Here is a 23708-nt window from a genome sequence, read left to right as displayed (position 1 = left end):
TCAAAATAAAATAAAATAATGACAATTAAAAAAAGAATAAAAACATACAACAGTTTCTTAATATATGTGAAAAATGTGATTCAAGAAGACAGCTAGTGTAATGGCTATGTCGCTGGACTCCCACGTAGTCGACTGCCATTCACGTTCCAGACCTGGTGGCTTAAAACTCACGCTGGGCGCGTGTGCGTGTGTGCCCAAGATCCTGAGAGGAGAATGGAGGAGAAGGGATTGCGGCGTGACCATCCCCCCCTGGGGCGGGGGGATTTCTCACTTTCTGTCTCTACGTCTCTGTCTGTCTGGCGAGCACATGCACCCTATAGAGAAAACCTCTCTAAAAAAATAATAATTTGATTCGAAAACAACTAAGTGGATTTATCAAATCATCGTGAAAATATTTATCTAATTGAATATTGCTATAACAATATTTTTACAGTACATTTAAGAATATTTTTTAAACTCAGAATACAAAATATACCCCAGAATTCTATTACATGTAAACAGCTTGTATAAGTATCTCAAAATATTTATTTGCATATTGGCACAAGTTAAAATCTGCATATAAATAATGTTTTATATCTAAATGACATTATATCATAAACATGTCTCATGCTATTAACATTATTGTAAACACCATGGAGTAACTAGGTAATATTTTATATTGGATGAGTATATTATGATCAATTTATTTATTCTGAATTTTTATAACCATAATTAGTATCCAATATTCTCACACATAAATATTTGCCTACGATTATTTTTAGATGTATTCGCAGAACAAAAAAGTCAAGGTCTCTGACATTCTGAATCTTTTTAAATTTCTTGATTTACATTGCTAAAATGCCCTACAAATAATTGTATAGTTTTGTACTCTTACCAGAAGGGTAGGAATGTGTCCTTTTTAAACACATGCTATGCAAGTCAGATTTTAGCATTTCTTTTTTAATGAGATTTTTAATATAGGGCATATGCAGTCACTGGAGAGACAGAGAGACAGAAAGAGAGAAATCACCCCCCAGGGGGGATGGCCACACCGCAATCCCTTCTCCTCCATTCTCCTCTCGGGTCATGGACATGCGACATGAGTTTAAGCCACTGGGTTTGGGACTGAAACCACAGTGGACTGTGTGGGAGTCCAGAGATATAACCATTACAAAATCTGCTGGTCCCAGTATTTTTTTAAAGCATTTTTTAAAGTTCGTTTTACTTAGTATGGAGAGCATGTATATGTATGTGAGAGAGAGAAAGAGAAAGAAAGAGAGGGAGAGATATCCTTAATAGGGTGTCATTATGTTGTAATCCCTCTAACCAGGCTCTTGGGCAATGCATGCATGTATCCAGTGTATTTTCAAGCTGACACTGGGATCTAAACCTGCAGTTGACCATGTGACTTTCAGAGCTGCATTTCAGTTTGCTACTGGCTGCACCACTAGTCTGGGCCTTGGATATTAGAAGGATCAGCTCCCAAATCTAGCTCAGTGTTTACCTCAAATTCTTGGAGAACAAGGTCCATTTATGAGTATTCAGTTCCAATGAGGCAAAAAGAAGTCTCAAAAATCCCTCTCCTTGGAGAACATCCCCACCAACAGACCCTAGAGGACTCTGGAGACCAGCACAGCAAAGACTGAGTGTGGAGTATTGTGTGTTAAGATTGCTCTGTATTAGAGAGGAAGGAAATAGAGACAGAAAACTTACATTTCCTTACTACAATTTAGTTGGTAAGTAAGACCCTGGGCTGCTTTGTTCTAGTTTTCCATCCATCATTGAATTAGTCAGGGCTTTTTTGGTTCCAAGTGACAGAAATCAAATCCAAATTAAACTGAGGAAAAAGGAAATGTTTTGGCTTATGTGTTGAAGAAGTGTGGGGTGAAACTGATTTCACCCAGAGTATCTGAATTCAGGAACTGAAAAGACAGCATAAAGATTCTCTACCTCTTGTCTCTGCTTTCCCAACATAGCTTCTATATTGACTTAATCGTGTCCTACCAAATCCTTGTCCACCAGAGCCCATGAATCTGACCTTTGGAAACAGGATCTTTGCAGACATAATCAAGTTAAGATGATGTCAATGAGGGATAGGGTGGACTCTAATCCAATGGCGAGTATCAGGATAAGAAGAAGATTTGAGCCCAGATATACACAGAAGGCAACCATATGAAAACAGAGACAGAATGGCACCTCTACAGAGCAAGGAAGGTCAAAGAAGTCACCACAGCTGGAAGAGAAGCATGGGACAGGCTCTCTCCCTCAGAGCTCTTAGAAGGAACCAACACTGCTGACACCTTGAATTTGAGCTTCTAGCCTTTAGAAGTGTGAGAAATAAATTTCTGTTGTTTAAAAAAAAAGAGAGAGAAATTCTTAAAGTTCTCTTCAGTTAGAATTTTTCCCCTCATACTCGTTTTATTTGCCAATATTTGGTAATTAGTGAAATTGAGCATTTATATTTTATATGTTAATTAAGCATGCATTATCAAAGTGTCTTAGCCTGTTCAGGCTGTAATAAAAGAAGACCATACACTTGGGTGGTTTGTAAAATTTCCTCCTAGTTCTGGAGGCTAGCAAGTCCAAGATCAAAGTGCTGGCAGAGCCTACAGCCTAAGGATGAAAGAAAACAAAGAGAGCATTCAGTTAACCACAAAGGGCAAGGTCTGAGTCAGGCTGGCATTGCACAGGTGGCCACACCTATACTAGCACAAAAAGTTGGGGAAGATCCTTCCAGATAAAGGTGAGACTTCACCCTAGTAACTACAGTAAGGGTGAGTTTGCAAATCAGAAATTCATCGCCTTAGCTATAAGGAGGCAAAATCTGGGGAATCAGGACCAGTAGATAGTGTAATGGTTACAACACTAGACTTACAGTGTGGCTATCCACATTGGAGGGTGATTTCTTGCTTTCTGTCTGTCTCTCTAGCAAACACATGCACCCTATAGCAAAAATATCTCTTTAAAAAAATCAGGGGAACCAAACACATATATCAAAATCTAATCTGACCAACAAACAATCTTTAAATTACTTTAATGTTTATTTGCATTACTTTTAAGATTCATAATCTTTACTAAGATTGATAACTTTTGTAAAACACTCAGAAAAGGCTGATAAAATAAAATATCAGATTCTGGAGACACTTTAAGATTTAAATCTTGAGATTGCTACTCATTAGGTATATAACCTAATAAATTCTTTAGACAAATTTAATTTTCTGGAAATCTATTTTCTTATCCTCTAAATTTAAAATACAGTTGATGTGAAGGGCTATTACTAGATTAGCAAGCAAATAATTAAATACTATGAAACATAGTAAAATTTTAGCTTTTATTGTTCATTTAAATGCCTTGTAAAATATTCCAGTTTTACTAGAAAATTATAAAACCATAATATTTTTAGAGAAATAGGCCTTTTGTACTGATTTATATATTTACTCCACCGTATGTAAAGCTCATAATCAGGCAAACTTATTTACGTTTCTCTTTGATTTTACACTTACTACAGGACAGATGCTCTTACTGGAGAAAGACAGAGAGAAAAAGAGAGAGAGAGGGAAAGTCATAAAGCACCCCACAGAGGGGAGTAGGATGGTCATGTTACAATCTCTTCTCCTCCATTCTCCTCTTGGGATTTTGGGCACATAAGCACATGTGCAGAGCATGTTTTTCAAGCTGCTAATAATTTGTTATATAGTAAGTGGGAATATGCAGTGAATATCTTTAAAAGTCTGGCTCACTTCACTTAATAAGTCCTCCATATTCATCAACTTTATTTTGTTTTGCTTTGTTTTGTTTTGTTTAAGAAATATTTGTTTCTTGGGGCCATCAGGTGGCATGGTAGTTAAGTGTCCTGGACTCCCACATGGTCGACCATGGTTCAAGTCCTGGACCTGGTGGCTTGCTTTCTCGCTTTTTCTTTCTTTCTCTCGTTCTCTCACTCTGTTTCTCTCTGGTCAAATTAAAATAAATAAATTTAAGTAAAAAAATTGTTAAAAAAATATTTCTCTAAAAATATTTATTCAATTTTACTTATCATTATTTTAAAATTTGCTACAGAGTTCTTAAACCATAGCTGATCATGGGGAAGTCCAGTGCCTTAACCACCATGCTACCTGTTGCCCCCAATTGATTCACTTTGAATCAAATGAGGGATCTCATTGTTTCTTATGGCTGAGTAATATTCCATAGTATATACGGACCACAGTTTTTAAACCCAGTCATCAGTTTTCGGACATTTTTCTTTTAATCACCTTTTTGAAATGAAAAATATTGACTCAGAAGAAGACATGTACCACTTTTAGGAAGAAAAATGTTTTAACATTATTATAAATCAATTATAAAGGTCACTTGTGCATATGTTTTTTACATATTAAATTACAAAATTATAATTATTATATTCTTGGTGACTTATGTAATTTATTAGGTTGCCTAGTTTTTTTGTTTTTTGTTTTTTTCTTGGAGAGGTTTTTGCTAATAGGGTGCGTGCACTCGCCAGAAAGACAGAGAGAGACAGAGAGACAGAAAGCGAGAAATCACCCCCCATGGGGGATGGCCACGCCACAATCCTTTCTCCTCCATTCTCCTCTCAGGATCTTGGGCATGCATGCACATGCGCCCAGCATGAGTTTAAGCCACCAGGTCTGGGACACGAACCACAGTTGGCTACATGGGAGTCCAGTGACATAGCCATTAAGCTAACTGCTGGTCCCCCTCGGTTTTCTAGTACAAAGTTGAAAAAGATAAATTCTACATTCAATGATTTTCAAAAAGTTCATGGAATATGCTTATCATGAAAAACCTATCCATGAATTTCCTTTTTTGGTGGGACCAAAATGATCTTATCTACTAATTTCATTTGGCTATGAACTTTTGAAGTTCTCTTGCAAATAATTTTTCTTATATAATACTTCAGGTTCTTTGTATTTAAAATATATAAGCATGGGGCTAGCAGGTGTCATAGTGGTTAAAGTTCTGGAGCCCTACATGGCTGAGCTTGGTTCCCATCCTGGACCTGGCTATTACGTACATGTGTGTGTATGCCCAAAGTCCTGGGAGAAGAGCTGAGGAGAAGGGATTGGTATGGCTATCCCTCCAGAGGGTGATGTCTCACTTTCTCTCTGTCTCTGTTTCTCTGGTAAGTACATGTGCTCTATAGTAAAAATCTCTTGAAAAATAAATCAATAAATAAAGAACATACAAGTAAAAGACAACTTTTCATAAATAAATATATAGTAATGCCATATAACAGACTGGGCCTTCACAAATTATATCTCTTTCTAGATAAGAATACTGATACCACCTCAATCTTCCACATGTATTGTCAGAAAAACAACCAAAACATAGTGAACTATGATTATTCATGCACACACAATTTCTTGTATTGAATTACATGCACTCACATTTCATTACTGGGCTTCATGTTAGAAATTCAAATTGATTATGATGCCTTTCAGCTGTTCTTGATGACAACAAAATTCTTTGGGCATTCTTCTCCCTTGAGGCAAAAGAAGGTGAAACTCATTTGTATTCAAAAATAACATTACCTTTAAGATTTTATATTGCTTTTAACTCTCTCTAGTTCCTGGGTGGTTAGCCATGAAATTATGCCTACTTTATAACTCTTTAATTTCTGCTCATAATAAAAAGTGAGTATAAAATAGCCAAAGGCTAGTACAGTAAGTGGTTCTCAGAACTTACTGTTGTATATAATTTATATAGAATTATAGAATACACCAGGGAAACTCCCTTCTTCCTTAAATGTGATAATTGTCTTTATAAAGTATTTTTTCAATGTTTATATTCACTTTGATTAGTATTATAGAAAATTATGATGGGCATTGACTTGTAGTGACAGAGGTGAACGCATATTGCTTTGAGTTTTCTTGATTAGAACAGTTAGGATAGACAGATAAAAATATAGTATTTGGGCCAGCCCACAGCTGACCACCTGGTTTGAGTCCTGGACCTGGAGGCATGAGAAACACACCAGGCACGTGTACATATATGCCCCGAATCCTAAAAAGTGGGAGAGATGGAGGAGACTGGATCATGGCACGACCATGCACTTTTGAGGGTGTTTTGTTGCTTCTCTCTCTCACTCTCTGGCAAACACACACACTTTCTAGCAAATTAAACGTGTATATAGATATATACAATTTTATAAAATAAATGATTTGTTTGTTTTCCATTCAAGATACTTAATTTTTTTAAAGTATATTTATTTCTTCCCTGAGTGAGAGAGATAAGCAGAGATAGAGAGACATTGCCCAAAACAGAGTCTCAATGTCACAATCCTCCTCCAGTTTCAGACAGCCCCAGGTCATGGGCATGCACATGCTGGGTGTACTCAAGGAAGTCTCTGGACTAGAACCTGGGACCATCCTTTGTATATCAGTCTCATGTTTTACTGTTGTGTTACTATCCAGCTGTACTTAATTTTAATAGTAGGAAATATCTTTATATGAACAATTGAGAGAAAAATGCCAGAAATATAACTCAAGTTGAATAATTAATTAAATGTTTAATCTGGCCAAAAGTACTATTCCCCATAGCAAAAAAGTCATAACTATTTATGTTGAGAAATTGCCCAGCTACTTTTCTCACCCTTACCCCTCCACACACAATTTACCTCAAGCAAGGTTCTCCAAATCTGTATGTTTTTTGGCCCTGGCTCTAGATTTACCTATTCACCTTCATTGCATGTATCTTCTCCGTCGTGTTTCAAACTTGTTTTCCTACTGAATCCTTTTTTTTTAAATCATTCCCTAGTTCTGCTAATAATATTATCTTGCCTATGTTTTTCAAAAGATAAGTTACAAACAACCTGCAAAAGAACTACTTGAAGATTTTATTTTAAAAGTATAACACGTCTCTCATGCTAGTAATGGAATATTTTGTGATAGCAACCAAGAGAATCTACTTTCTAAACCAGTTCCTATGTCATCCTGATGCAGAGAAGGTCACAAAACATCATACTATTTTGTAAATTACTAAAAAATAACTACTTATTTGTTGGCATCATAGACAAAAACACCAAAATCAAAATAAGTAAAAATAATTGTATATAGGTATGCATATAAAAATCTCTTTTATCTTTTCTCTCTATACTTCCCTTTCTTTCTCTGTGTCTTTGTCTCTCAGGAAATTCGGAGCTATTTTCCAAAATACAGCTCAAGTCTATATAACATCAAATCATCAAGTCCAATGTGCAGAATTATTTGAAGCCAGTACTTGACTTGAAAAAATTTAAAGTACTCTATACCTGTATTCTGCCTACCTAAACAGTGTCAACAATACTTATGAGATGAGATTTAATGATATGTGTATAAGCTGTATGCTATTTAGAACTCAATTTAATAATTTTTTTAAACTGCACCTAATTTTTTTAATCATGCACATTGAGAGAGATAGAAAGTTGAACTTGATGCTGCAGTCCTCCAGACTCCAGCAGCTTTTGCCATAGGGAGGGTTCCACCATGTCCAAACTGCAGCTATTTATACAAAATGTAAACTATATGTTTATCATTTACCTATTCATTCTTGAAACTTTGATGATGTCCACTATCCTGTTTCTTATTTTTTAAATTTTTTTCATAGGTGTATTTTATTTGCAACTTTGCATAAATCATTGAAAAACCACTGCAGTTGTTCAGTCATGGTGATGCAGCCGGAATGCAATGCTCTTCAATGCTGAAGCCACATGGGAGTGTCCCAAGGTCACATATTAATGTTTTCTGTTGACCCCTGGCACACATGCATGCTCATGATTTTGGCAGACTGAGACGGGTTGGATTGCAGCATGAAGACCCTCCTGGGGGTCTGGGAATGGCCTCCTCATTATTCTTAGAAGTAAATAAACTTTAAAACAAGAATGAAAGAAAAATTATCATGACCAAGTTTCCTCTGTTAGTTTATTGGAGAACATGAAAAACATACAGAAGCCTTCATTACTGACTGTTCATTTACACAGTCACCTTGACATACCCTGTGGTGATGAAAATATGCTTTCTATGAGAGGAAAGATCTGTTCTACAGTTCCCCTGTCTACTCAGGCATCTGCTTTCCAAATATTATGCCAGAGCAACCAAAGAAAGGGGGGAAAGCCTCTTTTGAACTGATCTCTAGAAACTATGATTACATTCCATCATTCATTTGGCCTTATACCAAATGTATCTTATACCATTAACGGCAATGAAAGTTCTTATCTGGAGGAAGGAACTACTTTAGTAATTTAAAACTGTGATTATTCTCTTTATATAATGTATCTGTACTTCATTATATGCAATATATGTGTTATTGTTGATAAAATAATGGATAGATTTAATGAGGATGTCTTAAGACACATCCATTATGGCTAGCTGGTAGCGAGGTGGTTAAGGTGACTGTATACCACATGGCCAACAGAGCAGTTTGAATCGTGGACACAGTGGCTTGGAAAACATGTGAAGTATGTGCCCAAAATCTCATGAGGAGAGTTGAGGAGAAAAGATTGCAGTACGGTCATGTCCCCAGGAGGGAACCTTTCTCACTTTCCCAATCTCTTTCTCTGTGTCTCTCTTTGGAGAGTGCATATATCCTATAGCAAACACTAAAAAATTTAAAAAAGACTGATGCATATTGTAAGACATACACATTGTATGCATACCTAATATATAATATAAAGTAAGAATTTTAAAAGGTCTTAAAAATAATTTCATTCAGCTCTTTCTTATAATAAATGAGAAACATTGTAGCACAGTTATCTCAGTCTCTAAACTTTCTGAGAACTCTTCAACAGGATGTTGGAATGGGAGAAGGGGAAATTTGAACCAAATAACATCAGAGCAAACTCTAGGGCTTCCCTTAAGAAAGTTAGACAGTCGGGACCAGCAGTTAGTGTAATGGCTATGTCACTGGACTCCCACGTAGTCGACCGCGGTTCGAGTCTCAGACCTGGTGGCTTAAACTCACGCCAGGCGTGTGTGCATGCGTGCCCAAGATCCCAAGAGGATAATGGAGGAGAAGGGATTGTGGCATGGCCATCTCCCCTGGGGGGTGATTTCTCACTTTCTGTCTCTCTGTCTCTCTCTGTCTGTCTGGCGAGCACGTGCACCCTATAGCAAAAAAACTCTCAAAAAAAAAAAAAAAGAAAGAAAGAAAGTTAGACAGTTAGATTGACATTTGATAATGGCTTCCATTCTTTTCTAATATAGAAAGAAGCCCCTGATAATGGTTCAGACAATAAAGCAGGATTTCTCAGATAACAATAGTATATGAGTACAAATGTGTGGCTACATTATTGTTCTACATGTACTATCCTTTTTGAAAACAGGACATCATAAGGGCTTCTGATCATGGGGGAAAGGACTGAGGTCAATTCTCTTATGGGTAATTTAAATAAAAATAATAGAATCCCACTAAAATTCCTAAGTAGCCTTCATGTGAGTCAAGGACATAGAAAAGACTTTATATTCTATGACACATCCCCAAAAAAGGTAGCAATGAGGAGAAAATGGGGATTTAGGAAAACCTTAAAACCCAGGGAGAAAAACTTAAGACTCCAGCTCTAGATTCTTTGGAACTTACTTTTATTAATTCTAGCCTGAAATTAATGGTAGAAATAAACCCTTGGGAACTTAGTCGTGACTGAGTTTGCAACACAAAAATGCCTATGTCTAAAGACAATGAAGATGGAAAGACCTATAAACAAGGAAAATTCATAAAAGAAAAATGATTTTGTCCAAGACTGTAAAATTGGTCGATGACTTATGATTTTTTATTTTTTTTTAATCTTAGCTATTCTGACTGAGGTTAAGTGGTATTTCACTGTGGTTTCAGTTTGCATCTTCCTTATGATAAGAGATGTTGAGCATTTTTTCATATAGTCTTTGGCTGTTCCTATGTCTTCCTCAGAGAGTTGTCTGTTCAACTCATTTGCCCATTTTTAAAATTGGTTTACTCTTTTTTGTTGTTGTAAGCTGTTTGAGTTTCCTATAAATTCTGGTCATCAGTCTCTTATCTGAGGGATAGTTAGCAAATATATTCTCCATTGTGAGGGTTGTCAGTGCACTCTAATTATTGTTTCTTTTGCTTGCAGAAGCTTTTTAATGTATTCCCATAGCATTATTCACAATTGCTAAAATGTGGAATCAACCTAAATGTCCATGAATAGATGAATCATTTGAAAAACTGTGTCTCATATACACTACAGAATAATACTTAGTCATAAAAAATGAGATCTAGCATTTGATAGAAAGTACACAAATATGGAAGATTTACTCTTAAGTGAAGCAAGTCAGACTATGAAATAGAGGCATTGCAGGTTTTCACTTAATATATACCGAATGTCTGCTCTTTTTGGCAGAAACTAAAATATGAGATAAAATAAAGGCATAGAGACAGAGACAGTGTGGGAGGAGGGTGGGAAATGGCAGAAGGTGAGAGGGAGGGAATCACGAAGAGAAAAGAGAGAAGTAAAATGATTAAGACACAAAATAAAAAACTGATCTGTTGAAGATTTAAAAAATGTTGGTAAATTACTGATTTAAGGACAAATTCCAGGTCTTTACATTTCAGGAATGTGATCACCAAACTATTTCTTTAGCCTCTTACTAGTTTCAAAGAAATTCGTTTCAGTTGTGAAGGGAGAAAAGAAACATGAATGTAAGACATAAATAGAATAAAGAATTAGGTCACATTTTCTGTACAAAAATGCAGTAGAGAAAGAAGATACTGTAGATATTACACAGGAGACTATTTCCATAGCGCTCTTCTATCTAATCTACTCTACTCTGTTTATCTCATATTTAGAACAGGACAGTTTAGAATGAACTAATGTCAGTAGACTCATCCTATATATTTCTGTTTCAGTTAACATCTTCCAATATTTGTTTCTCTCAGAAATCATTTTTTAAAGTATTTGTTTTGAAGCCTGCTGCTCTTAAAAATTATGGTGGCCAGCATTCTAGGAAGATTAAAACAATAGAATGGGCATTTATGTGAATATAAATAATAAACTATGTGCGGTTTTACAAGCCAGGCTAAAATTACAAGGGTCATCAATCCTTGTGTTTCAAAGCATAAAATGATAACCAGCTGGAGTTAGGAAAAAATTTTTCCCTGTGGTGTAATATTGAACAATCAGACAGGTGCTTTATGAAAGGTAATTCTTTTCTGGCCTTCCACTGAAACATCTAGTCTAGGTCTTTATAAAATGCCAGTCTAATGGCTCATTGATCTTTTCAGCTAACGCAATTTGTAGGATTCTTGCTTTTCCAGAAGTAATCAATAAAAATCTTAAGCCTACATTGAAAAAAATAAAACCATACTACTGATTTACTAGAGGGCCTATTTAGAAAAGAGAGGCTATATTGAAAAAGAAATGATTCTATAATCACCAAAAAAGCAATAAAAGGATGATAATGTTATATATGAAAGTGCATTTATAGTGATAACATGGGAAACATTTACATCTCTGTGTATAACATTATTCAAAGGAGAAATGAATGTATTTAGAGATATAGATGTAAAAATGTGCCTAAATCAAACTTCTAGAATGTTCAATATAACCTGCATATATTTTAAAAAACATATATGTTTACTTTTTGAATAATCTTAAAATCTCATCTTCATTTTTTTAAGGAGTTTTTTTTTGTTGTTGTTGTTGTTTTTGTTTTTTTTTCTGTAGGGCATGTGCACTGGCCAGAGAGACAGAGGAACAGAAAGCAAAAGAAATCACTCCACAGGGGAGATGGCCACACCACAATTCTTTTTCCATTCTCTTCTTGGGATCTTGGGTATTCACACACACATGCCCTGCGTGAGGTTTAAGCCTCAGGGTCTGAGACTAGAATCATTGTTGGCTGACTATATGGGAGTCCAGCAACATAACCATCACGCCATATGCTGGTGCTTCTCATCTCTTTATATTCATACTTGGATGTAGTCAGGTGGATTCTAGACTTTTCTGTTTCTGTGTTTTAAACTATCCATATAAGTTATTATCTAATTAGATCAGATGATAAATTTTGTTGTCTATATATTTATTATCTATTTTACTCCACTTTTCTGTGAAGTCTGAAGTATAGCAGAGGACTTTTCTCCAAACTTCACAAGCTGTTTCAGATAGGTGTTTGGCATGTTTTAATGTCCTACAAAGCTAGCCAGAGCTGTCACAGAGATTCAGAGCTTACCAGAGGACTAACCACTGCTAATTCCAGAATCTGAAGGAATTCAGACTGAAAGAAACATTCTGACTTTCCTGACTTCCTTTCAGCATCATTGAAGACCTTGAAATAGGTTGTAGTGTCTTATCCAGGTACCTCATATGCTGGAGTCAAGCATAGCCATGGCATAGAACATAGATATTCCACACCCTCTAGGTGTGGTCTCAGGCAAGTCTTGTTGGTATTCACATGCTCATCTAATAATTTCTTAGTATCTACAAAATTAACTGTAGAATTAGAAATAAACATGGTACTTCTTCTGCTCTTCCAATTTGTTTCTTAGAACTAGACTCTGCTTTTGATTTAATTCCCCGAAAGAGCTTCTGCAGGTCAATGGGACAGTGCCTGAATTCTGAATGATAGGCAGACTTGCCTAGACCTACATATACTCTTGTCCTTTATTCTGCCCTCTCTTGAGAAACACCTTAGAGGCTGCCACTCAGATTAAATATACACTCCCCAGAGGTCTCTTGGTTATTTGACAAAATTGACTGATTCCTCATTTTTGTAGTTAAGTTTTGCCACTCTGCTTTTTGTAAGTTTTTTTTTTTTCCAGTTCACCCATATCTTCCTTGCAGCATGCTTTGTTTCTGGGGTGTGATGTTTGTGGCAGGAAGTATGAAACAGAATTGTAGAGCCAGCTTAGAGGGAAACTTCTGTTGTTCGGTGAGCTACCCTATCTTAGTTTGAGAGATAATTTAGTTTTTGTTTTTTTTTGGTTAAAAACTTTAGGGCAAAATGAAAAATGTAGATAATTTTCCACATCCTCTTATTTTGAATCTTTACATAATGATTTACTGCCTTTACACACATTCCGATCATCACAATTCATTAATAGAATACAAATATAAGTGCATCAACACTTTGCAAAGCAAGATGCAAATTCTATTTTTTTAGAACTCTCCATGACTTTGATTTCCTACACTGAACACTGTTACAGGTGTTGAAATATGGTGATGTTTACTGGGTTAGTAATTACAAATAATGCATAACTTACAGGGTATTTCTCCACTGAGACACTGTTTCATATTTGTAATTGCTTAAGGGCCATTTCTGCTTGGATGTGCTGTGGTCCTATTAGACTGTCTACCTCCGATAATGAAGTCATAATCTTTATCCCAGCCCTCCTCTTTCCAGTTAATTTTTCACATTTTTTCCAGGTCACTTGACCTGAGGCCTATGCATGTATCCATAATTCATCATCCTTCCTATTTTTTTTTTTTGGTTTCATCTTTGCACCTTAATACCAAATATATGTTATGATGACCTAGTCGTGGAATATAGTAATATCCTATTGGCTGATCTTCATAACAAATGTTGCTGCCAAAATAACATTCCTAAAATGGTTTTGATATAATTAGAGATGGAGAATGGAGATATAAAAATACATACCTCAATGACAGGTTCCAGAATAAGGGCTATTAAATGAATCATAGGCATGTAAAGAATTTAAACCTCAAAATAATCAAAAAAATTATAAACTGAAGTGCATACATATTCTTGCATACCAATGGCATACACTTAATAAAAACTATATAGTCCTAGATTAGTAAGTGTGGAGGGACATTGTGTCACTTACCCCGCTGATACATGTCTACGTTTGTTGCCTTCTGATTGTTTCATTTTGCTTTATGTGTAGGCAATTATGAATTTTTAAACTCTTCTGAGAGTTTTTCATTTTAAAGCTAGTTGTGAGTTTCAGATATCATACTTCTAATACTTTCCACAAGAATAAAAATAAGACCTGTATTTATAGAAGGGATATTTCAGCATTATTTTAAAATATTGAGAAATATAAAACTATCCAACATGCATTGCAATGGATTTGGTTAATTTATTGTGATATATAATTATAAAGAAATAATATGCAGCATTAAAATTTTTGCTGTAGGATAAAAACACAGTTAATTAAATTGTAAACCATATGGGAACATTGGGGAAAGAAGGCACATGCCATTTTTAGTTAGGGGGTCTTTGTTAAGGGATCCAGATATAAAAATGTGCAGTACGTAATAAGGTAGGCGAGAATCCTAACTAAGTCTTTCAAGAGTTGGAGCAAAAGAGAAGAAAAGGGGATGGGAGGGGAATTCAATATGTGACAGAAAAAGCTCAAGGGGCAAACATAAGAAAAAGGTTGAAAAATACTTGCTCTTAAACAGTTTATATTAGTAAATGCAAATACTAAAATTAAAATTATAAATTTTAGTTCAGAAATTAGAAAATAAGTTGAATGGTATAAGGGTGAAAGAAATTTTGAAACATTGCACTTAAAAATGGGGAGTACACCAAAATTATTCTTTATTAAGTTCATCATTTTCCCTAAATTAAGTCCTAATATGACATCACCCTAAAACATCTTAAATGTAACAGAGGTATTGCAATGAATAAGCAATGACTTCACAATATACTCAGCATAAAACTGGTTCAATAAAAAGGGTTGTGCAATAACACTGTATGTAAGAGTTTATGGAAACAATTAATAGAACAAAATTAATGTAACATTTTATATACTATTGCATTTTACATATATACTAAGGCAAGGTGAAGGCATTAATACATGGAAATCATGAACATTTTACAATGAAAATAATTGCTAAAGTTATTCATATTACCATGGAATACAAGCAAAATGGATTACCTTTAATTGGCCATTATATCATCATCATAGGGATTATTTAGTATTAATACAATATTTCATTTTGGAATGCTTATGTAGTTATTATGGGAGTAGTGTTACCATTAAAAAAAGAACAAAAACACCTGCTTCTTGTATTGGCTATAAAATTTCTTAGCTCAGTAATTTAAAATAAGCTGATGTTGCCTTTTCAGAAGCATTTGCAATTTTCTGGGTGACTTCTTAACAACTGCAACAATATTCTATGAGGTGGTTGTAGGAATTTGAAAAACAGATTTTTTTCTCCTTTATTCTCATATCAACATGAACAAATAAAACTGTCAGATGGTTTTCTTCCAAAATGCATGCTATTTTTTGTTATTTCTTTGTTGCTCATGTATACACCTATAAAGCATTTAGAATAATTAAAAGGTACTCCAGATTTTGAATCCATTTATTTAAAACCCAGCAAGAATATAATAGAACAGATGTGCGTTATCACAGGATTGCTTGATTTTTTATGATATATTTATAATAAAAGTTATTTATTGCTTCTCACTTTTAGTCACATACATGTGAACTTTTGTGTGTGTGTGTGTGTGTGTGTGTGTGTGTGTGTGGTCATGTGTCTCCAATCTATGTCAACTTTATGAATGCCCATAGGAAGATGATATCATATTCCCTATCAAAAATGATGGAGCGATATTTGGTAGTAACTACACACATCGAAAATCTTGCAATAACATAGTCTTTCAGTGTTAATAGTGCTATTTGGTTAAATTTTCAACTAAACTTCAAGTATTGATAGTTTACAGATTCTAAAGGACAAGGGAAATGAGGATCAAATAGGGAAAGTGATATACCCAAGGTCACCCAAGCAGCAAATAACAGAGAAAAAAATTGAAATAATGACTTCTGCACTAAGGTTCAATACTTTATTTAATTTCTGTGCTTTTACTCAATACTTAGCAATTACACATGCAGGTAGCCATTTGATGTATATATTTGATTCTTTTACTGTATGTAAACATAACTATACTATTTATTCATGTAAACAACTAAATTTATTTATTTTGTCTTATCAAACTTTCAAAAAGATTCATGTTAGACCTAGCTGCAGTAGCATACACTGGTTAACACTGCTACTTGGCAGACCAGGTCCACACAGGAGGCCCAGGTTTGCTCCTCAGGTCACACTAAAACCCAAGCAGCTGTAGTGCCTATAATCTATAGTCCCAGCTACTCAAGAGGCTGAGGCAGGAAGATGGCAATATAACAAGATCTTGTCTGAAAAAAAAAAAGAGAGATAGAAAATGATTTAAATGTTTGAAATTTAAAAAGAAATAGTGATAACACCAATGTTGGTGGAGGACAAGAAAACCGATCATTCTCATGCTTTGCCATTGAGAATATAAAATGGCATAGCTTCTCCAGGAACCCCTCTGGAAGTTGTTAATAAAACTGAACAGGTCCTTACCATATGACATAGGAATAACAACATTTTTGGGTAATTATCTGGGAGAAATGAAAACTTCAATTGACACAAAACCTGTGCATGAATATTTACGGAAGTTTTATATGTAATACTCCCAAACCAGAAATGATTCTAATGTCCTTCAAAATGTGAGTGGATCAACAAACTGTGGCACATCTGTGTCATGGAATACTACTCAGTAATCAAAGGAACAAGCTATTACTTATAGTACAACCTCTATGTAATATTACAGAAACTATGCAGAGTGAAAAAGGCCAATACCAAAATGTCGACTGTGGGTAGGTGAGGTTATAAAAGGACAGCATGAGAGCACATCGTAATAATTAATAGTTTTGTGTCTTGATTGTGGTGGTGATTACACAGTCCTACACAGGTGATAAAAATCACATAGAATATGTATACATGAATAAATTAGCACATATAAAACTGGTGAACATTAAATGCATTCTGTGGATTATACTAATTTAAATTTCTTGTTTTTGATATCATACTATGGTTATGCACAATATTACTATTGATGGAAATTGAACAAAAGTACATGAAACATCTAAATACATGCTTGTAACTTACTATAAGTTTATAATTATAACTTCTAAAGCTTAAAAAAGCATATTAATGCATTCAGAGGTCTGCCAGAAACCATGTCTACCAGGAATGGCTGAAAATTTGGGGATAGGAAAGTTACGTGATTCTTTGTTGATATCACTAGTTCATAGAAGACACATGTCATTGTATAATATTATTCCTGTTATTTGTCACAGCTACTTCATAAAAAAAAACTTGCCAGTGTTAAGTTATTTTGCCTTTCCATTTCTCAACGAAAGTACTAATGTATATTTTGACCTTCCTTATCCAGTATTTGCTTCTTCATCTAGATATAAGTCTTGATATGTACTTGTAGCTCCTAGGACAAAATGATAACTGAAAAGTCAATCTTTAATTATTATCAATTTGTTTTTGCTTAGTTTATTCTTTAAACACCAAATCCTATATAAAGCTACTTTTTTTTCAATGCATATTAGTGAAAAAAATTACTAATTTTTGATGGGTTCTCCCCTGGTAGTTAAGTAGCATATTTGAGGTATATCTACACTAAGTAAAAACAGTCAAAGGTAATCATATGATTAGGTGGGAAAAGAATATTGTATTATAATAGATTTTGCATTGCAAACAATCTGCAGAAAGAATTACACCAAGGATGGGAAGTGTCAATAGTTGTGACTTTCATGTTTCAATTTTTATATAATTAAATTGTTATATTTACTGAGAATGCACTCATTTATTACCTGTATAAAGTATTTGAAGAGAAAGTATTTTAATATTTATTATGGAAAACACTAATAATTGATTTTTTGTAAGGATATTTACTCTAAACAGTAAGATGGACAATTATTATGATATGCTCTTCCCTCTTCACATTTCTGTTCCTGTTAGATAACTTTTTTCTATTAAGTACTACAGGAAGTTCCAACGGGAAAGGCGACAAGTACTGGCAGATAGTGGCACCATGGTAGCACAACTGGATCCATTTGGGAAAGGTCCTGAGTTTGCATCCTGGTACCTCCCTGAAAATACTGCGCTCACACATGACCATCATCTGGACTAGGCTGAGACTGGAGGTGGACTGCAGCATGAAGACCCTGTTGGAGTGTTGTCTCTTTCTTTCTCTCAGTTACTGTCTCTCATGGACAAAATAAATGGATACACTTTTTATAAATAAACAAAGTTCCAACTGAGAATTAATAGAACCAGTTTTAACCAGCAGATCTACATTTATCTTTAGTAAACAGTAAGTCGAATTTGTCATTTCTAAAATTAAAAAATGCAATTATTTTTATCTATGCAGTGTGATTTAAGTGTACAGTTTGAAACTTAAGAGAACTAAGAGTTAAATAATATATTTGGTCTTACTATTGGCTTCTAGACATTTAATCAATTTAACCAATTCATTTAAAATACATTATTGCAGAAAGAAGTAATGGCAAAATAAAGGTAAGTGTGCATAGATGCTGATGCTATTATTATGAGTACTGAGGTCTAAATACTCAGATTAGCAGGTGGAGAAGGCAGATGGAAATGGAGATAATTTTACACATAGTCTTAAAAGAACTTCTTACTGAAAAAAAAATGTCAATTTGTAAAATATCATAATTTTCCATATCTATAAAAATATAAATATATGTTATTCTTAGCATCAATATTTTTGCATGACATTAATGATTCTATCCAATATGTCTCCTTGATTATCTCTGGAATACTTATTTTTCCCTATCCCACATTATTTTAATTGAATTCAATGCAAATTAAAGAGAATAATGTCTCATCTTTTTTTTCACAATCCATTTCAGGAATACATAGAAAAACCTATGCCAGTAATGGATTTCCGTATGCTTCATACTCCTTTCCACATTCTAATCTGCTCAAGCATTAGATGTACCAGGGTTGTCTTTATATAAATGTAATTTTGTTCTTCATTCCACTCCCCTAGAAGTTATCATTGAAAACAATTATAACAATTAATTTAGAGTTTTAAGATAAGCTCATTGAGAATTAGCAAAGTTATCGTCACAGTCTATGCTATCTAACAAAGTATCTATCTATCTTATCTACACTAAATATTAATACCTACATTGGATCAAGGATGTCTACTGTCCAAATGATATTCATCTTGAAGAGACCATGTCTGGAGAGTGTAAAGTTCTGGGGCTTAGAAGCATGGCACATCTCTGTCCACTAAGTCAAATGCCTTGGAATCAACATTGGTGGTTTCTCTTTCTCACCAGTCTTTCAGCAAATTCTAAATACTTCTTCAAATTATACTCAAAATCCACCCCCTTATCTTATCCTAATGGTTAAGAAAGGTGTCAGATTTCACAAAGCGATTCTATCTAGATACACAAGTGTACCCATCACCCTTCTGCTGAAAACTCTCCCAGGATTCCCTCTTACCAGTTCAAGGGGCCAGCCTATAAAATGTCTAACAAAATCTATAACTTGTACCTTGTCCTCCTCCCTTCTTTAATCCCTCTCCACAATTTGCATTAGTCTCCTTTCTCTTACTCTGCTCCAGTCACACTGCATTCCTTGCTGTTCCTGAAACACAACAAGCACAATCTCACCTTAGGTGTTTTGCACCTGCTGTTCCATTTCCCTAACTTTCCAGGAAGTAAAATATCTAGTTCTTTACTCAGATAATTCCTTCACAGACAGCCTTTTCTTATTTACCCTCTCTTAAATTTCTGTACAATTTCCCCACTGGATATATCATTCCTTGATCCTTTTTAATTTTTTTTTTTTGTGTCTTTTTAAGGCTGACTGCTGCGTAATAACATGGGAGGAGGAGTATAGTATAACTGATATTCTTTATTGTCTCATGGGTTACTAGCACATAAACTTCACAAGGACAAACATTCCTTTCTTCGTGCACTGCCTGTTTCCAGTCTCAGAATTATTCTTGGAAATGATAACTTCTTCAGTATGTATTTCACAAATAAACCTGTTTAAAGAATCCTTTGCTATAGGAAAAAATAAAGACTTTATCCTTTTCAGATGCATAAAACATATACAGTAGGTACAACAATTCCTCCCAAAATGACCAAAAATCAAGTTCCCTTTGCTAGCCCAGAATGCTTTCTATACATCATTGATAGCAGACTAAAAAATGGCCACTACATGGAGTTTATTTTTATAAACCAGAGAGAAATACAAAGTTTTCCATAACTCATCATGTTCTTTAATTCACAAGCTCAGTGCTTTCTCTTTTTTCACCAAAATATAATATCCCACCAAGTTATAGTATGTTTTCCTAGAAGACATCAAGCTTCGATTCCAATTTGTTTCTTCAGAATTGTTGTTGCTAATTGCTGTTTATTCATTTGCATGTAGTGGTTTTTTATTATTATTATTATATTTAGCTAAGTAGGGAGTGAAGGCCTGTAACCAAGGCAACCTAGAAAGGTGTCTGTGTTTCAGTTTAGTCTCACCCTCTGCCCCATTTCACTGAACTGTAAATATGTTTCAGGTTTTTCTTGTTTCCGGCATTGCCAGCCCACACAGGCTCTTCTGTCTTATCTTTCTTAATATACAAGTTTCTCTTAATACCTCCACCTGTTAATAGAATTGGAGTATTCTCTTTTTACTAATTACATACTTCTCTCCTTTAATTCAATTTCTATTCTACTCAATACTTTTTGTATTTGGCATTCTAAGCCTTAGTTTTCTTATAAAATTAGGGTTTGAAAAAGAAGAATTTCTCGAAGCTCTTCAATTTCTATAAGTCTATGATTTGTCTTACACATAACCTTCAAGAACGCTAGTGAATTCATAAGAAAGCACTAATTTTATTTTGAAGATATAGTGGAATTGGGTTTCACCTATAACAGAATTTCATGAGTTCAAATTCTGCCATACCTCTACTATATTGGACATACACTTTTCCCCATTATATTTCATGATTCTCTGGCTGTACAGGTAAAAAAAAATGCAGAAAAAATATAGAATGACTCATTCTACATGGGGATGTGACTAAAGCATTTTTTGGTGGCGGTTGTTGTTTAACAAATCCAAACTAAAAATCTAGCATTTAAGCCCTGGCTAGACATAATAATGTATTGGAAATTCATTTTACTTTGTATAGACAAAGTGAAGCAGCCAACGAAAGTGTATACCTTGCTGCAAACACCATAATAACATTTGTGGTGGTACATACGCAGTAACAGCAGTATTGGTGATATGGTGATAGCTATCTGGTAAAGGAAGCAAGGTGATAGTGACGTTGTTGATGGTGGTAATAGTCAATATTTACCAACGATATATTCTGTATCAGGTACTATGCTAAGTTTTCTATATGCAATATGTTATGGAATACAGAAAAGATTCCTATAAGCCAGAAGCTACTAGTATTCCCATTCTACGAAAAGGTACACTGAAATTGAATGCTTTAATAACTTTTTTTTTTTTTGGAGAGATTTTTGCTGTAGAGCGCGTGCGCTCGCCAGACAGACAGAGAGAGACAGACAGACAGAGAGAGACAGAGAGACAGAAAGTGAGAAATCACCCCCCAAGGGGGATGGTCACGCCGCAATCCCTTCTCCTCCATTCTCTTCTCGGGATCTTGGGCATGCACGCACACGCGCCCGGCATGAGTTTTAAGTCACCGGGTCCAGGACGCGAACCACGGTCGACTACATGGGAGTCCAGCGACATAGCCATTACGCTAACTGCTGGTTCCCTTTAATAACTTTTTCAAGAGAAACAGTTTGTGAACCGGATCTCTATAACTCAAAATTAAGTCAATCTGACACCAAAACCCTAGTTTATAACCATAATAATATTGAGAATCTAAACTCTCTCTATATATATTTAAAGGGAGCATTACAAACACTAGAAGCAAGTGCTAATTCGTGAAATAACTTCACTCCTTTTTTTACCATTTCCATTAAGGGATGGGAGGGGGGCAGTCCTTTCTGATGATATTAGAGGTATTACTGCAAAAGCATCAGCTATTTTCTTTCCCCCCCCCTTTTATTTTTGAAGGTTTTTGCCATAGGGCACATATCGTTGCCAGAGAGGCAAGAGACAGAGAGAAAGAGACAGTGAGAGGGAAAGTGAGAAATTACCCCTCAGAGGAAATTGTCATACCACAATTCCTTCTCATCCATTCTTCAACCAAGATCACAAAAAACTCATGCACATGTCCCTGGAATGACCTCCAAGCCATGGTCAGCCATGTGAGAATCTGGCGTCTTAACTATCATGATACTGGCTGCCCCTTAGCTATTTTCTCCTGTATTCACATGAGATAATGCATTGAAACATTCCATTGGTTACTTGATAATTTTGGCATCAATATCATGTCATAATTTCTTCACTACTTGGTAAATTCTCAACAGAGAGTGAACTAAATATTCTCCAAGAATTTTAAATTTTTTAAGGTTTTATTTATTCCATGCATGAGAGAGAGAGAGGCCCTTTAACAGGGTCCTGATGCCAAGTCTACCCTCAGCTTCAGCCAGTTTAGATCATGGGTACATGTACGCCTAACATACTTAAAGTGCCCTCCCAACAGAAAGTTAAGTTGCAAATTTCCACGTGAGTCAGACTTGCAGAGTTTTGAATCTTACTGCTGCACCATTGTTCAGCCCTACTCTGTAGGTTTCTTAATTGATTTGTTTACTAGACAATTTTGTGTAAAGTCAAAACTCTTTGCGTATAGTACTTTATGACACGACATGCCTGGCCAAATGTTTGATAATTTTACATTCCAGATTTGATATTTTACATATCTATAAATGTACATTTTAGCAATGCCATTTCTGAAATACACTTGCCATTTATTTTAGTGTAGCCTGTGGCAGTCTCTTTATTGTTAGATTGTATTCTACATAAGTAACTGTGATTTTACGCATCTTTATAACCACAGGATCTATGTAAGTACTGTGTTTGAAGAAAGCACTCAGTGAATGAATAAAATAAAAAGAAATCATTGAAAAAAGATAAATTGGGTATACTCAGAAACACACACATACACGCCTTTATCTTCTGAAAAAAGAAAATAATTCAGCTTAACTTTAATTTCAATAAATCCAGAATGTAGAAAATGAATAAAGGAAAAGTAAACAGCATGGCATTCATGCTGAGTAAATGGAAAAAATGTTTTTCTGGTCCTTCACTGTAAACGTTATAGTCAAATCTTTATTTTTTATTAACATAATTGGCAAAATTCAGTTATGCTTTTTATGTGGTAAGTAAAGAAAAACTTCAGAAATACATTATTAATCTCTTCAAGTGTTATTTTCTTTAAGCGGCATCTAATTTCTTACTTATTATTTATTATATATTTCCCATACATTAATTTTAGGAAAAAATTTCCTGCTACTATTCATTTAAAAATAGGTTCAATTAACACATATTACACTGCAGACACTTCTGGGTGGGAGTTTCAGCAATAAACAAAACAATTCTTACTCTCATAAAGGCCGAATATTGTAGTACAAACTTAAATATAAAGCAATTAGAATTTTAGAAAAGACTAATAGAATCCCAGTGTTTAAGCTATTGTGAAATTGGCTGTTGTAGTGCCTGTATATTTGTATATGTGTGTGTGTATGTGTGTGTGTGTATGTGTGTGTGTGTATGTGTGTGTGTGTGTGTGTGTGTGTGTGTGTGTGTGTGTAAGTGTCAGAGTTTCTTCTCCTGGTCCTATTTATATAAAAACATAGCATGAGCAACTAAGATATGCAATTCACTAACCAGAGAGACCCCCTGGGGAGCTATTGGAGACACGTAATAACGTAATATTAAAGGTTAAAAAAAGACCCTTTTAGTTAATTATGCTATTCAAAGCAATTTATTAGAATTCTGGGCAATACAGAAGCTAGACATAGAAAATATATTTACTGTCTTCTTTCCAACA

At 34.8% G+C, this 23708-nt stretch overlaps 1 pseudogene; it reads right to left on the bottom strand.

Moving 5' to 3' along the window:
* LOC106733521 (olfactory receptor 51A4-like) overlaps positions 1-13777 on the bottom strand; it is a 48590-nt pseudogene extending 34813 nt beyond the window's left edge.
* Positions 13778-23708: the final 9931 nt, after the last annotated feature.

The sequence above is a fragment of the Tupaia chinensis genome, unplaced genomic scaffold (assembly GCF_000334495.1).
Source record: "Tupaia chinensis unplaced genomic scaffold, TupChi_1.0 Scaffold143994_1, whole genome shotgun sequence".
Lineage (NCBI taxonomy): Eukaryota > Metazoa > Chordata > Mammalia > Scandentia > Tupaiidae > Tupaia > Tupaia belangeri.
The sequence above is the reverse complement of the archived record's forward strand: the minus strand, read 5'-3'. Positions and strand labels throughout refer to the sequence as shown.